The sequence below is a fragment of the Peromyscus californicus genome, unplaced genomic scaffold (assembly GCF_007827085.1).
Source record: "Peromyscus californicus insignis strain IS unplaced genomic scaffold, ASM782708v3 Scaffold_6__1_contigs__length_162567912, whole genome shotgun sequence".
Lineage (NCBI taxonomy): Eukaryota > Metazoa > Chordata > Mammalia > Rodentia > Cricetidae > Peromyscus > Peromyscus californicus.
Genome location: NW_026294584.1, coordinates 154,416,443 through 154,430,933, shown reverse-complemented (window position 1 = coordinate 154,430,933; position 14,491 = coordinate 154,416,443). Strand labels below are relative to the sequence as shown.

The 14,491-nt window shown below is 40.2% G+C and overlaps 1 protein-coding gene across 6 annotated transcripts in view; it reads left to right on the top strand.

The window, feature by feature from the left end:
• The first annotated feature begins 969 nt into the window (after nt 1-969).
• LOC128098586 (solute carrier organic anion transporter family member 1A5) overlaps nt 970-14,491 on the top strand; it is a 90,369-nt gene continuing 76,847 nt past the window's right edge. For 5 of the 6 annotated variants that reach the window (XM_052719878.1, XM_052719877.1, XM_052719875.1 and 2 more), the window contains exon 1: nt 970-1,198. The gene's annotated coding sequence lies outside the window, so the exon portion shown is untranslated. The remainder of the gene's footprint in view (nt 1,199-14,491) is intronic. The other variant, XM_052719873.1, reaches the window with a different exon arrangement.

Sequence of the window (14,491 nt, the reverse complement as noted above, 5' to 3'; positions counted from 1 at the left end):
TCAAAGCTAGCTTTGAGGCCGTGGGCACTAAGGATGGGGGGGCACAATTCCATTGATCTTTTTAAAAAATTACCTCTTGCCCCCAACAACAGATAGTAAGTTCTTTTTCTTTTTCTTTCTTTCTTTCTTTCTTTCTTTCTTTCTTTCTTTCTTTCTTTCTTTCTTTCTTTCTTTCTTTCTTTCTTTCTTTCTTTTCTCTTTCTCTTTCTCTCCCCTCCCTCTTCCTTCCCCCTCCCTCCTTCCCTCCCTACCTTCCTTTTCTTACCCCCCCTTTTTTTGTGGTTGCCTTTGTCTCCAGCAGTTTAAGTTTCTATTTCTCTAAAACATAGCCCATTTTCTTCATATAGAGTGGGGTTCTCTGTATTGGCTACACCACAAAGCACAGAGGAGGTCAAGGGACCCACTTTTACCCCAGTTGATCAACAATTCCAGAAGCAGAAACAGTATCTCTGCTAGAGGAAGGGTACAGGGACATCTTCAGAGCAAGGAAAAGCGAAAGAGGGCGACTAGCCAAGGGGGGTATTCTAGACACAAAGAAAACCTCAGGTCCTTTAAAGCCGATGGTTGCCCTGCTCTGAGGGCTCCTCTTCTGTGTAAGAAGTCCGCAAGGCTTGCTCATAAGCACACTGACTGTACACGATCTCATTTCTCTGTCTTTTAATTCTTTAACTGATGAGACAGAGAAGCCACCTGGCAGCTGTATCATGCCTATACTTTCTGATTGGGCTCGCTCTCCAGCCCTCTGTGCCCTCTATGCACATCTGAATTCATCAAGTGGGCAGTACAGGAGGCTGGTTCAAGGCTTCTTAATCAGAAAAGAAAACATGAAGGAACATCAAGGGAGCTTTCTGTGGTCTTTTGATAAGATGTTGCAATGGGAGACAAGGCCACTGAGGAGTTAACTGAAATCACAGATCAGGAAGGAGGAGCCCCAGGCTCCAAGTGGCTAATCTTGGAGTCTGTTTCCAAGATTATAACCTGCTTTATGCAACCCTCAGAACCAAAGAAACTTTAACAAAGGATTAAAAGTTATGTAAACAAAGATCCCTTTATTTATCCCTCTAGTTCTCCAAGGAACAGGAGGCTCCTGCCTACACTCTGCTTTGCTTCTCTCCTGCCAATCACCCAGTAGGTAAGACATGGCAGCATTGATGAGCTTACAGACCAGAAGCCACTGTCAATGGTGAAGAACGCTCAGGTAAAAGTCGCTCATTTCCTCTGGTTGTTGTGGGTGCAATCCAGCAATTTTTGCTTGGAGAAACACAAGGTAGATTTAATCCTAAATTATAAATTTAAGATTCTTTGAGTTTTCTAATATTTGATCTTTAAATTCCTGATAGCAACAGCAGCTGTATTTAATCCTGGATGTGCTCTGTGCACTGCAGCATGATGTTTGTTTGTTCCTACACAAAGCTTGGTGTGCCTGGAGTTTTTATAGCTACAAGTGGTTTGGTGGATTAGAAGTGAGTCTAACTGAGTCTTGGGAGTGCTGTTTTCTTTCTGCTTTGCCCGTGTCCTGGAAGGCCTCTCCTCCTTTATCTAGTTCCTTTCTTATAAGCCTTGCTTTCTCCATATGTTCTTGTCACCACACTCTTCAAGTCTAAAACCTGGAGCTATGACCACCCATACTGTCCACACACACTGCTGACAGTCACACACACACACACACACACACACACACACACACACACATACACTCCATGGGCATTTCTGTTGAAAATGAAAAAGCAAGACCATTACTTGAAAACAACAAATATGAAAGCACAGTCAGTTGTTGCTTATCTTCGTATTTCTTTCTGTATTCATGAAGAATGTATGAAAGCATATGTCATTACATGTAACCATGGAGATGCCCCCTTTCATTCATGAGTTTAAGACCATTGGATATTCAGTATATGTTGCTGTATTCATTTAATGCTGCCTTAGGGAAAGCTTTCAGTGTTAGCATGCACACCTAATTCATGCCTGGTTCTTAGGTGACAACAGGTGTGTCCCCCAGCCACTGGGTATTGGGCACCTCTTCATTTCCTTCATTTGCTATGTAAATCCAGAGGCATATGTTGTTTGGGGTGCATTTCCTCAGCACTCAGCACCCTGTAAAAACTCCACTCTGGTCATTTCCCCATGTGTTTCTTCCCATTTACAGGATTTCCCCCCCACATTAGAATTGAACATTTTGCTTTTCATATATGTTTCAAACATTTCCCCATGACATGATTTTTACTCTATTTATAGTGTTTTTAAACCCGTGTGTTATTGGATTATTATGCAGTAAGTAGGTCCACATTTTCTCATTGTGCTTTTTGTTTGGTTTATGTTGTTTTTGCACTCCCCCTTGTTAATAATATCTTTTTAAAGATGTTTTTCCTCAGCTTGATATTTCCCTAGTGATTTTGCAACTTAAAATTTTTTTTTATTAAAATCTCTGATCTCTTGCCTTTTAAATTTTTGCACATAATATTAGCCAGGATCATCTCTTTTCTGGTTTTGCTAGAGGGGACTTGGATACATGATTAAGACCATTTATTAATGCTTTTCTTTTCTTACATATTAGAACTCCATCTATCCTGGTTCTGGTTGGATTCAGTTTTCTGCCAGCAGCCTGCTTGTCTGTATTTGTGCTCAAAGCCTACTGTTTTAATTAAAGCAGTGCCGTGATTATGGATCTCATACGGCAGTGCCTACCATCTTTTTCAGCATTCGTAGGCAAATATGACATCTTTCTTCTTTGACTTAACTTTTAACATTATTTCAACTTATTTGTTAAAACTTTACATATTTATTTATTTATTTGTCTGTGTGTGTGTCTGTGTGAGTGTATACGTGTGGCACATGTAGCACATGTGTGTGCATGCCAAGAAAATCAGTTCTCTCTTCCCAGTGCCTGGTTTCCAGGAATGGATCTCAGGCTGTTAGGCCTCTCTGTAGGTGCCTTTACCTGCTGACCCATCTCGTCAGCCCTAAATTGTGGACTTTACACGTGTTCATAATTTTCCATAATTAAAGCAATTTTGTTTTTATTCACACACACACACACACACACACACACACACACACACACACACACACACACACTTCATTTCTTGTCCTAATAGGCTAGAAAAGTTGCTTTGCTACCTAATCCTAGTGCTGTTGTGGGGATGGCTTGCTTCTCTCATGGATACTGTAGAACTTAGTGACACTTCTGCTATGCTATTTTATCTTCTTCCATCCCTAGCACAGGATGAGCAGTGAGATTTGTTATTGTATGTGCTCAGTTCTCTTACCCAATTACCACCAGAGACTTGAGTAAAAGACTGTTTCTAAGTACTAGCAATATATAAATATCTAAGGTTGTTATATGTGCTTCTTGATCAACTAAACTACTGTTTCATTACTGTGATCAAATACCCAACAAGAAGGAAGTTAGGGGAAGAAGGGCTTATTTTAGCTAATGGTTTAAAGTACAATCCATCATGGTGGCATATGCAGGAGTGGGTTGTTGGTGGACCAGTAAACAGACAGGACAGAAGTAGGGCCAGACTAGAAACCACAAGGCCATCCCCACAAGGGCCTACGTCCTTCAGATGGGCTTTACCTCTCAAACGGCTTTGCCACCTGAGCCTGTGGACGACATTTTCATCCATGACAGCACAGGAGGGGCTGTTAAGGCATGTTTTCTCCTTCCCAAAGGTGAATCTGTAGAGCTCTCCAGAACTGCTCAGGGGACACTCGCTCTAGTTGCTGCCCTCAAGTGAAGTCACAATTCATGCTTTCGCTCAGCTGCTTCATCAAGCTGACGTGAAAGAGGGGAAGATGCTTGTAGAGTCAGTCAGTCACGTGATGAGTCTGCTTCAGACGTTCCTAAGGATTTAATGCTTGTCTGTGGCGGCAACAGTTCACCACTTCCAGAAACTCAACTTTTCTCTGTGAAGATCGTCATTGAATTACGACTGTGTTAGACTTACTGATCAAAAGTATTGATGCAAAAACAAAACTCTCATCTAAGAAGGGATAAGGGATAGTTTAGTCTGGAGTCAAATATGAGTGACCATGGCTAACAAACACAGGCTTAGGCTACCCCAAGGTCCATGCTCCAATGTGAGAACAGTTTAGAGAAACAGAACAAAGAAATTCATAGATCAATTCATTTTTCAAACCCCTCAGTGGAAACATTAGGTAGGAGGATTAAAACAAAGTGGAGACATCTGTGCTGTAGGCCTGGATATTTTCCAGCAGTGTTTTTAACTTTTTGGTTGGGTGTAAAGCCGGTACTCCGTACATTTCAAATGATTCGGCCAATGAGCACAAAGCTGTCTGCAGGCACAGAGAACAGTATCACACAGTTATTAAGAGGGATAAAAATGGCCCAAGATTATCTGTCTTTGGACCTGCCATGTTCTAACCTCTCTACAATCCCTGGCATTCTCATCAGTTAATTGGCTTTGCTGGAGTTTCTGTTGCTCACAAAAGACAGAGAGCTCATTTTCATTTATCTTCTATCTATCTATCTATCTATCTATCTATCTATCTATCTATCTATCTATCTATCTATCTATTTATTTATCAAGACAAGGTTTCTCTGTTTATGTAACAGTCCTAGCTGTCCTGGAACTCAGAGATCTGTTTGCCTCTGCTTCCCAAGTGCTGGAATTAAAGGTGTGCCACCACCACCTGGCCTCATTTTCAATTCTTATTGTTTTGTGTAAAGAGCTAGTTTTATGAATTCCATTTAATTGTATAAATTCCTTCCTTTAAAAATAAAGAGTCCGACTAGTCCATGATAACCTGGAACTCACTATGTAGGCCAGGTCAGGGTTGAACTTATAGCAATTCTTCTGTCTCTGCCTCCTGAGCACAGGAATCACAAACATGCTCCCTCCATCAAGCCCTGTTGGTCTGAATTCTTCACAGTTACATACCCCCCCCAAAAAAAACCCTAAAATACTAAAGATTATTGGTGAATGCTAATTTTCTTAAAGTTTATTGAAAACAATCAAAATTCATAGAGAAGTTTGTTATTTGGTTATAAGAATCATTCCTTTGTTGATTTCTGAGAAATATTTTGAAATATATTCTCTAGATGTATGAAAGGATTATTGACCACACCTGTCCCACTTAGATGATATCAACTCTAACCAAATAATTAGTTGGATATGTCTAATGTGGGACTTCCCTGCTCCCTAATAAGTTAAGGGAAGGTATATCTGCTTCTGTTAACTTCTAATTTTTTTAATCTGGAAGTCTCTGAGATGCTTCATCACTGATTCAAGATGGACTGAAGAATAGCTTTTGGAGAATTTTGTATCTAGCTTGATGAGACATTTCCTTCATAATTCAACAGTGCTTTATAAAAATTAGAGTTTATCATCCTCTGAGCAGGAGTATCCCTCCTAAACAAAGGAAACAGTTTCCTAAGGTTTAGGGTGTTGCCACTTCAATGGCTTTGGAGAGCATTTGCCTTCCTTCTATAAACACATAGGTATTATGCTTTTAAGAATGCAATGAAATCCCCTGTAGTAAAATTAACTACAAAGCTAAAGTATTTGGCTCCTACTACAGAGGACACATACAGGAAGCCTGGCCTCATGGGATGTTCCCTGGGGAAATAACAGAGTGAATTCTTTGATAAAGGGGAAGGAATGGACATTTTAAGAAGGTGAGAGATAAGGCTTTCATCTGAAATGTGGGAAAAGAAATTATGTAAGAGGAGCCTGGCAAAACAGACAAATATGCTGTCTAAACTGTGGGCACATTTTAGATTGGTTTTGTAAGTATTTTTTGTTGAAAGGAAACTGAAAATTAATCTCCTTCAACTTATTAATGCCTGTTTGGGAAATGTTGTTTGTCCTAAATATTCATATATCTTAGTTAGAGCACAGGTCTTCAGACTATCAGAGGGCTTACAAAGCAGGTGGACAAAATGGGTTTTATGGGACTGGCAAGATGGCTCACTGAAAAAGGCATTTTGCTACCATGCTTGAGGATGTGAGTTCAATCCCTGGAACCTATGTGGTATAATGAAAGAACTGATTCCAGCAAGTTGTCTTTAGACCTCTTCCTAGCAACATACCCACATACATGAATGAATGAGTGAATGAATGAATGAATGAATGAATGAAAGTTCCCTGTGTTTAAAGAAATAGGAAGTTTTTTAGTGAGAGTTGGACTGTTTAGTGCTCCTAGCTCCATGAGGCAGTGACTGTTCCTTCTCCTGAACCCAAGCCCAGTAAACACAACTTTAAGAAGCTTACTCTAAGTGTCTCCTGCAGCTTGAACAACCCTGTGGACTGATGTCATACCCATGCTTAAGGAATCCAGACCAAAGCTTGGGGCTGGGTGGTAGTTCAGTTGGTAAAGTGCTTTCCTAGCATGCAGGAAGCCATGGATTCGAACTCTAGCACAGCTTAAAAGTCAGGTGTGGTGGTGCACACCTGTCATCTCAGCACTCAAGAAGTGGAGACAGGAAGATAAGAAGGTCAAGGTCAGGGCTGGAGAGATAGCTCAGCAGTTAAGAGCACTGGCTTTTCTGTAGACACTTTCCCAGAGGACAAGGTTTGGTTCCCAGCACTACATGGTGGTTTACAATCACCTGTAACTCCAGTTCCAGGGGATCCAATGCTCTCTAATGCTGGATCGTTTAGGACTGGAGTTAAACATAGTTGTGAACTGCCATGTTGGTGCTGGTGATCAAATCTGAGTCCTTTGTAAGAGCAACCAGTGCTGTTAACTGCTGAGCTATCTCTCCAGCTTCACGAACAGGGTCTATATTTTAAAAGGTTCCTTATCCAGTTGGGACTAGAGAACTAACTGGTAGGAGTTTGGGGCTATCTTAGACAAGAACTGAGCTGTATGGTATAGTGACAAAACCTCAAGAGAAAGCTATTGCTGCAGGAGAAATTGTGTGTGGCAACCAGAGGAGATGCATTTACCCTGCAGGTAAAGAATGAGGACTGAGATATTCAAAGATCCCACTAATGCTGCTATGAATAGAAAGGGCCAGATTTAAACATTGGCCCCAGCCCAAGCAGGCAGGGATGACATATGTTTCATCAAACCCTCCCCTGAAGGTTGTAACTGTGCAGTTGATGGAGTTTGTTCAGCTGGGAGAGGGAATGAGCATCAGGTGAAGAGATCAACCGGGATGGAAAAAAACTAGATAATCTGAAATTAAAAAAAAAAAAACTTAATTTGCTCATTTTTATGTGCATGTGTGTGTGATTGCATGAGTTTATATGTACCGTGTGTGCAGGAGCCTGAAGAGGCCAGAAAAAGGTATTGGATTCTCTGGAACTGGAGTTGCAGATGGTTGTGAGCCTTCATGTGGGTGCTGAGAATTGAACCTAGGTCCCCTGTGAGAGTAGCCAGTGCTCTTAACCACTGGCTGAGCCATCTCTCTCCACTATGTCCCTTTGTTTTTGGAGACCAACAGAAAGCAGCAAGGCTGGTTTGAGAATCGGGAATAGAAGTGGTCCAATAACCCATGTTGGAAAGAGAAGATCAAAGCTATCTTCTGACATCACCACATGAACCCCATTTGGTAAAGATAACTGTACTTGCAACCCATTTCTATAAATGTTGCTTATGGTAAGTGTGGACATGACACCTGCAGCAGCTTGGATGATCCAACATGTATTTGGTATGAATATCTACATGGAAGGAAAAGAATATGAGAACACACATGGGAAAGGTTGGCCGGGACGCAAGAAATGTCTTCATTCTCCCACAGCCTCCTGCACCTCAGCCATTTTGCAAACTATTTAAACTATAAATATATTGCAAAAATTTTAAGGACAGGCATGTCAACTTTTTCCTGTAAACCCAGCACTTGAGAAGCTGAGTTAGGAGCATGGATATGAGTTCAAAGCTAGTCTAGGCTAAAGAAGTGAGATGCTGTCTTGCCAGCATCGCCTACTTGTGAGTTCAGACCAATGAGATACCCTTTTTTGTTTTTAATGGTGGATAGTTCCTAATATATCCTCAGAAAACACTAGAAAGAAAAGTATATGGGTGGTCATAAAAAAGAGAAAAAGCCCTAAAGCTTTTCTGAGGCTATATCCACAGTAAGAAAAGTACAGGGTAACGTGAATGATGAAGACAAATTTTTAAATGAGTCGTCTTCATATCCTGTTAACTTTAGGTCTCATAGATAGAAAAATGATTTACTTCAGTTTACTGAACACAGTGACCAAACTCTTTATTGGAGGTAACACAGTGTATTGGACAATTCAGCCCCTGCAGCTAACGTAACCCAAGGGTAACCTGCACTAGAGATGAGGGCAATCTCAGACATTAAGGAAGCTCAGCACATTGTGTCTCAAAACAGCCACCTTGGGTAGTCATTGAACTGTAGTGTATGCTTACAGTGGTGAGGTACAGTCAGGTTGTCTCAGCATTTCACCAGATGTAGCTATTAGAATCTCTCAAACATTGACCCATGACTGTACTTTCTTTCTCATTTTTTGCTCAAAAGGCTTGGAAATAAGCTGGGACCAAGTGTGAAAACTGTTGATTGATATTTTTCTTCAACATTCCATGCTTTCAACAATTCCATAAAGTGCTAGAGTGCAAAAATCGTGCTCTTATCCTGCCAAGTGTCGTCATTACTGAAGGCCTCTGCTGTGCTCTGTCATCTTTTCTGATGTCTTGATTTGTATGTGTGCACATCACTATTTCTTGTACAAATGAAGAAACTGAAGCTAAAAAATGCTAGGAATGCACACAAAGGTTTGAAAACATGCCCAGGATGCTCAGAGAGCCCTGCCTTGTTCCCAAAGCCCACACCTCTCAGCACGCCATTTGCTCAGCATGCCAGTGGCCCGACTATTATTATTTTCAATGCCTTATTGTTATTTGACTCTTTACCATCTAATAGAAAATCCAGTGTTTACTTTAACACTTGGGAAGCTGAACACACTTAGGTGAAAACTTCTGTGTAAATAATAAACTCAATATCAAGTAAAACTCTAGAGCCAGACTTGGAATTTCTTCATACTCCAAGGGCTGGTCCTGTTTCACAGCCACTTCACCCCTCAGGGTTAACTCTTCTTCTTCTTCTTCTTTTTCTTTTTTTTGGTGTTTTTCAAGACAGGGTTTCTCTGTGTAGTTTTGGTGCCTGTCCTGGGTCTCACTCTGTAGCCCAGGCTGGTCTCGAACTCACAGAGATCCACCTGCCTCTGCCTCCCGAGTACTGGGATTAAAGGCATGTGCCACCACTGCCCAGCATCAGTGTTAACTCTTTAAGAACTATTCTAGAAAGGGAGTAGGAGTTTCTAGACACAGCCTAAGACTCCAACCTTGTCTGAGAAAGCCTCAGAGAAATGAATTTGCTTCTATTGCCTTTTTCCTATCTTGTCCCGACAGATCATTTGCACCCCAAGATTAGCATTCTAGCATCTTGAATTGCAAAGTGGAAGAGAGGCTTTAAAAAAGGGTCATGCCTATTTATGTGAAAGAAAATGGCTATGAATGTGTGCAGAGCCCGGAGGTGCACAGAGGTATTGGAAATTGGCCAGGACTCCTTGATGCCTTTTTCTAGTACTTTCTTCTTGACCTTTCACCTTACCTGGAGCCTTCCTCCATCATTTATCCTGTACCTTATGCCTAGCCATTCCTTTACAGCTCTTAGATGGTTGCTAACTAACTTCAATTACTACTTGGTAAGAATTTCCCCTGCCAGAGGGATGTTTATTTTAGAGACTCTTGAATTTCAAAGTTCTTCTATGTGTCAGAAATTAACCCTCACCCCTCCACACCAATCCTTTGGTTTTGTTTTGAGATAGGTCTTTCTGGAGAGCACAGGCCTGCCTTGAACAATCCTCCTGCCTCAGCCTCCCAAGTGTTGGGGTAATAGGTGTGAACCATCATGTCCTACACAGAATTAATTTAAAAAAACTGCCTAGTTACAGAAGTCATCATATGTTTTCTGTCATGTTTAGAGCCTAGATTGAAGTATATATGCATATCTATTTGTCATTTACATGTCTGTCTATCTATCTATCTATCTATCTATTTATCTATCTATCATCTATCTATAGATTGAAATATACACACATATATAAAATTAACTCCACATGTTTGATGGACTTAATTTTTCTTTTTATAATGCCTGATCATGGAGTCAATTTAAAATAAGCTTAATTTGTTAACAGTTTGTTATGTATGTAGTATGATAGTTTCAATTGTCAATTTAATGAGATCTAGAATAATCTGGAAGATAAGCCTCTGTGTGCTTGTGGGGGATTATCTTGACTAGATTAATTGAAGTGGTAAGACCCACCTAATTCCTTGGATGGTGTGCTGGTTAAGTTTTTGTGTCAACTTGACACAAGCTAGAGTCATCTGAAAGGAGGAGACCTTAGTTGAGAAAATGCCTCCATAAGATCCAGCTGTGGCATTTTCTTAATTGGTGATTGATGTAGGAGGGTCCAGTCCATTGTGGGTGGGTCCACTCGTGGACTGGTGGTCCTGGGTTCTATAAGCAAGCAAGTTGAGGATGCCAAGAGGAGCAAACCAGTAAGCAGCACTCCTCCACGGCTTCTGCATCAGCTCCTGCCTCCAGGTTCCTGCCCAGTTTGAGTTCCTGCCCTGACTTCCTTCAATGGTGGATTGTGATGTGGAAGAGTAAATAATTGAAACAACCCTTTTCTCCCCAAGTTGCTTTAGGTCATGATTTTACCACACCAATAGAAACCCTAACCAAGATGGGATCCTAGACTGTAGAAACAGGAGAAAATGAGCTGAGCACAAGTGTTCAGTGCTCGCTGCCTCCTACTGCAGATGCCATGTGACCAGCCATGTGACTGGATGCTGTAAGCTCCAGCTGCTTTGACTCCCCTACCACATGGACTGACTGTCCTCTGGAAGTATAAATCAAAACAAACACGTTCTCCTGAAAGTGTCTCATGTCAGGGTATTTTATCACAGCAAGAAGAGTAGCCAAGGCATGTGGTAAAATTTCTGCTGACTTAAGCTCCATCCTTCTACTTTCCTAATCTGCTTATAACTAAGATTTTCATGGCTCCTTGGGGATCCTAGCTTTTGTACTAGAGAACAGTAGGAATGTTCTCACAGGGAAGCAGGTGGATTTGCAGAGCCTAGGTCTTGCACGGTTCTGTCAAATTTTTGTAATTCTAGATGTAATTGTACAGTACGTATGTCTTTGTGTCACTTGGCTCTTGGGGCAGGAAGAGATCTGGTGGTATATATCCTAGTATGTGGGTGGATTATTGTCATTCTATTTCTCTCCTTGTTTATCTTCAAGGCTTTCTCCAATATTGTTTTATGTCCATTTATGCTGCCAACCTTTATCAGGTTACCCTTTCTCACTTTTCCAGTCCTGCTAGTCAACAACAGAAGTATACTCCATAATACCAAGCCACCCTCCCTACCCTTTGTTTAGATACACTCATCATGGCTAAAATAGCCATGGCTGATTAAACACAAAAGACTTGCCAGGTGCTTTATTTTAGTCCTAATCTTTCATAAAAATATGTGTGGAAGGCATTACTATCTTTGTTTTATAAAGAGAATGTAAAAAAAAAGCTAGTCTCTTTTAACTTTGTTGTACTATATAAAATTATTGTTATACAAAAATCCATTCATGCATTTACTCACGCATCATTCACAGATGACAGTAATTACACCTCTATGCATCAAATGCCTATTTTGTGAAAATAATGATCTTAAATATTATGAGGATTATATTAGCTCTCATATAGCTCTGATCTCAGGAAGCTTGCCGGATAGACAGAGAGAGAACAATTGAGCATGATGATCAAAATATAAGAAAATGTGGACTTCTACTAGGTAGTTTTGAGGTTGCAATCACTATGACAGTATCAAATTCAAAAGCAAGTTACATACACAGTTGTCAGTGACTGAGGGAATGTTTGAGCAATCTGGCAATCTACAAAGAAGTAGATAACTTGGAATTCAGAGGAAAGTTGAATGGAGCAGGAGAGGTTACACACACACACACACAAACACACACACACACACACACACACACACACGCACACACACGCACAGAGTGTGTAGCATTTGCACAGAACTGAGCATATCCCAGAGGTAGAAAAAGCTGTTTTGAGTGATCAGGACATATGAGCCAGGAGGTGGAGGTATGCCAAGTGTGAAGTATGAAATTGACAGAAGTCAGGTGCCCAAGGGTAGCATTTCTAGCATCAAAGTTCTCATTGAATCAAAAAAGAAAGTTTTCCCAGCTTTTTACCAAACACAGAAGTACGAGTCTCAGTAGGAAGATGAATACAGCACTGAAGAGAGGACTCAGTGGGTAAAGGACTTTTCACACAGGCCTGAAGACCTGCGTGTGGATCCTGGGATTAGCTTCCCTAATCCCAGAACTCCTGTGGTTGGAGGGGAGGAGGAGAGAGGAGAATTCCTGGAAGCCTTCCATCTGCAGCAAGGGGCCAGCAAACAGAGGAGCCAGCCTCAAACAAGGCAGAAGGTGGAGACTGACACCAGCATTATCCTCTGACCTCCACACATACACACACATACATGTCCACCAAACACACACATACACACACACACACACACACACACACACACACACACACACACTCATACACACACTCATACACACACACTCACACACAGGTGCACACTGGATTGTAGAAATATACCATTAAAATAATTATAATTTTGGAAGGAAAAATATACACTGTGAGCAATCTTTCAATGTTGGAAATATTTAAGTTTGTTAGATTTAGTGTTTTTCGAACTTTTTTTTTTCCAGTTTGGGTTCTAAAAATGTAAGATAAGAAATCCCGTTCATAGTGTGTGGGTAAAGACCATTTTTCTCAATGTCAAGCTCTTCACAATTTGAATAAGTATTTTAGTTCCATTGCTGTTTGCCAACTTAAGAGTCATCTCAAAAGAGACTTATCAGGCACAGCTCTGTAAAAGAGAAGTTGTGGTGCACAATGGAAGGAGGAGAGAAATCTTTCTGTTTGCTTATAAAATACAGAAATTAGCTGAACCTTAGTGTCTGGATTGTAGCTCTGGGCCTACTGCATTTCTTACATGGTCTTACATGAATCAGCCCATTGATGTTATCCCATAAAGGTACTAGTATTACAGGGTTTTATGAGGATTAATAATGACTCACATAACAAAGATATAAATATGCCTAGATATTTTCCCATTGCTTTCTTTAAAAAATATTTATTTTTACTAATTTTACTCTGTGAGTGTATGTGTCTGTGCACATGGCTGCAGGTGCCTGTGGAGACCATTAGAGGGAGCTGTATCCTCCTGGATTTGGGTTACAGGTGGTTGTGAGTTACTCTCTGTGGTTGCTGGGAACCAAACTTGAGGACTCTGTAAAAACAGCAACTCAGAACTGCTGAGTCATCTCTCCAGCCCTTGTTTCCTCTTTCCTTCTAATTCTCTTCTGATTTCTTTCTTTCTTTTTTTTTCAAATGTCCATGATTTAGTTTATAGATCTATGAAGAAAGACAACAGACGTCCCTAAATTTGGTGAGGCTGAAACATCATAGTGAAAGGGTGTGGCAGAGCAAAGCTGCTTATCTTGGGGTTCGGGAATATATATATACATATATATATATATATATATATACACACACACACACATACATACATACTATATATATATATTGAATGTATATGTATGTATATATATCTTATCTGTTCCTCTAGATTACCCCAACTAATATAAAACCTAATTATAATAGAAATTACATAGCACATATAGTTTAATTGATATTCTTTTTTCCTTTCTTTCTTTTCTTCTTTCTTTCTTTCTTTCTTTCTTTCTTTCTTTCTTCCTTTCTTTCTCCCTTTCTTTTTCTGTGTAGACCTGGCTGTCCTGGAATTTGATCTGTAGACCAGGCTGGCCTTGAACTCAGAGATCCGCCTGCTTCTGCCTCCCAAGTGCTGGGATTAAGGGCGTGTACCACCACTGCCCAGCTATACTGTTATTTCTTGTACTATAGATACTATTACATAGAGATGTGATATACAATAAAGCTTTATTGACTTTATTGTGGCACATTTTGAAATAAGCTGAACCTCACCCCACCTGAAATGCTGGGAATGAGTCTGTTTTCAAAGCAGGGTCAATGTTGGTACATCACAAAGAGAAATTTACATACTTGTTCATTTAAATATGAAACTAATAACATAACATTCACATAAGTATCCTTTCCTAATCCCAACACTAAAATCAACAGCAATAGCAAAAAAATTATTTTGGTGACGTAAAGCACACTTCATGAAGGGAATTTCAATGTTCAAGTCATGTTGTAAGTCAGATTCTCACTAAGAATGAGATTCACTATTTTATTTTCTATTTTTTTGGAAGTGTAAGTTAAGTTCCTTTAGAGAGAAAGAAGGAAGAAATGAAATTGGGAGGGAGACATATTGGGAGAGTTCAGGGGTGTTGGAGGAGGAAATAAAGAATATGATCATCATATGTTATCTATGTATACGAAATACTAAAAGATTTGTTTATTTGTCATGTATACAGAGT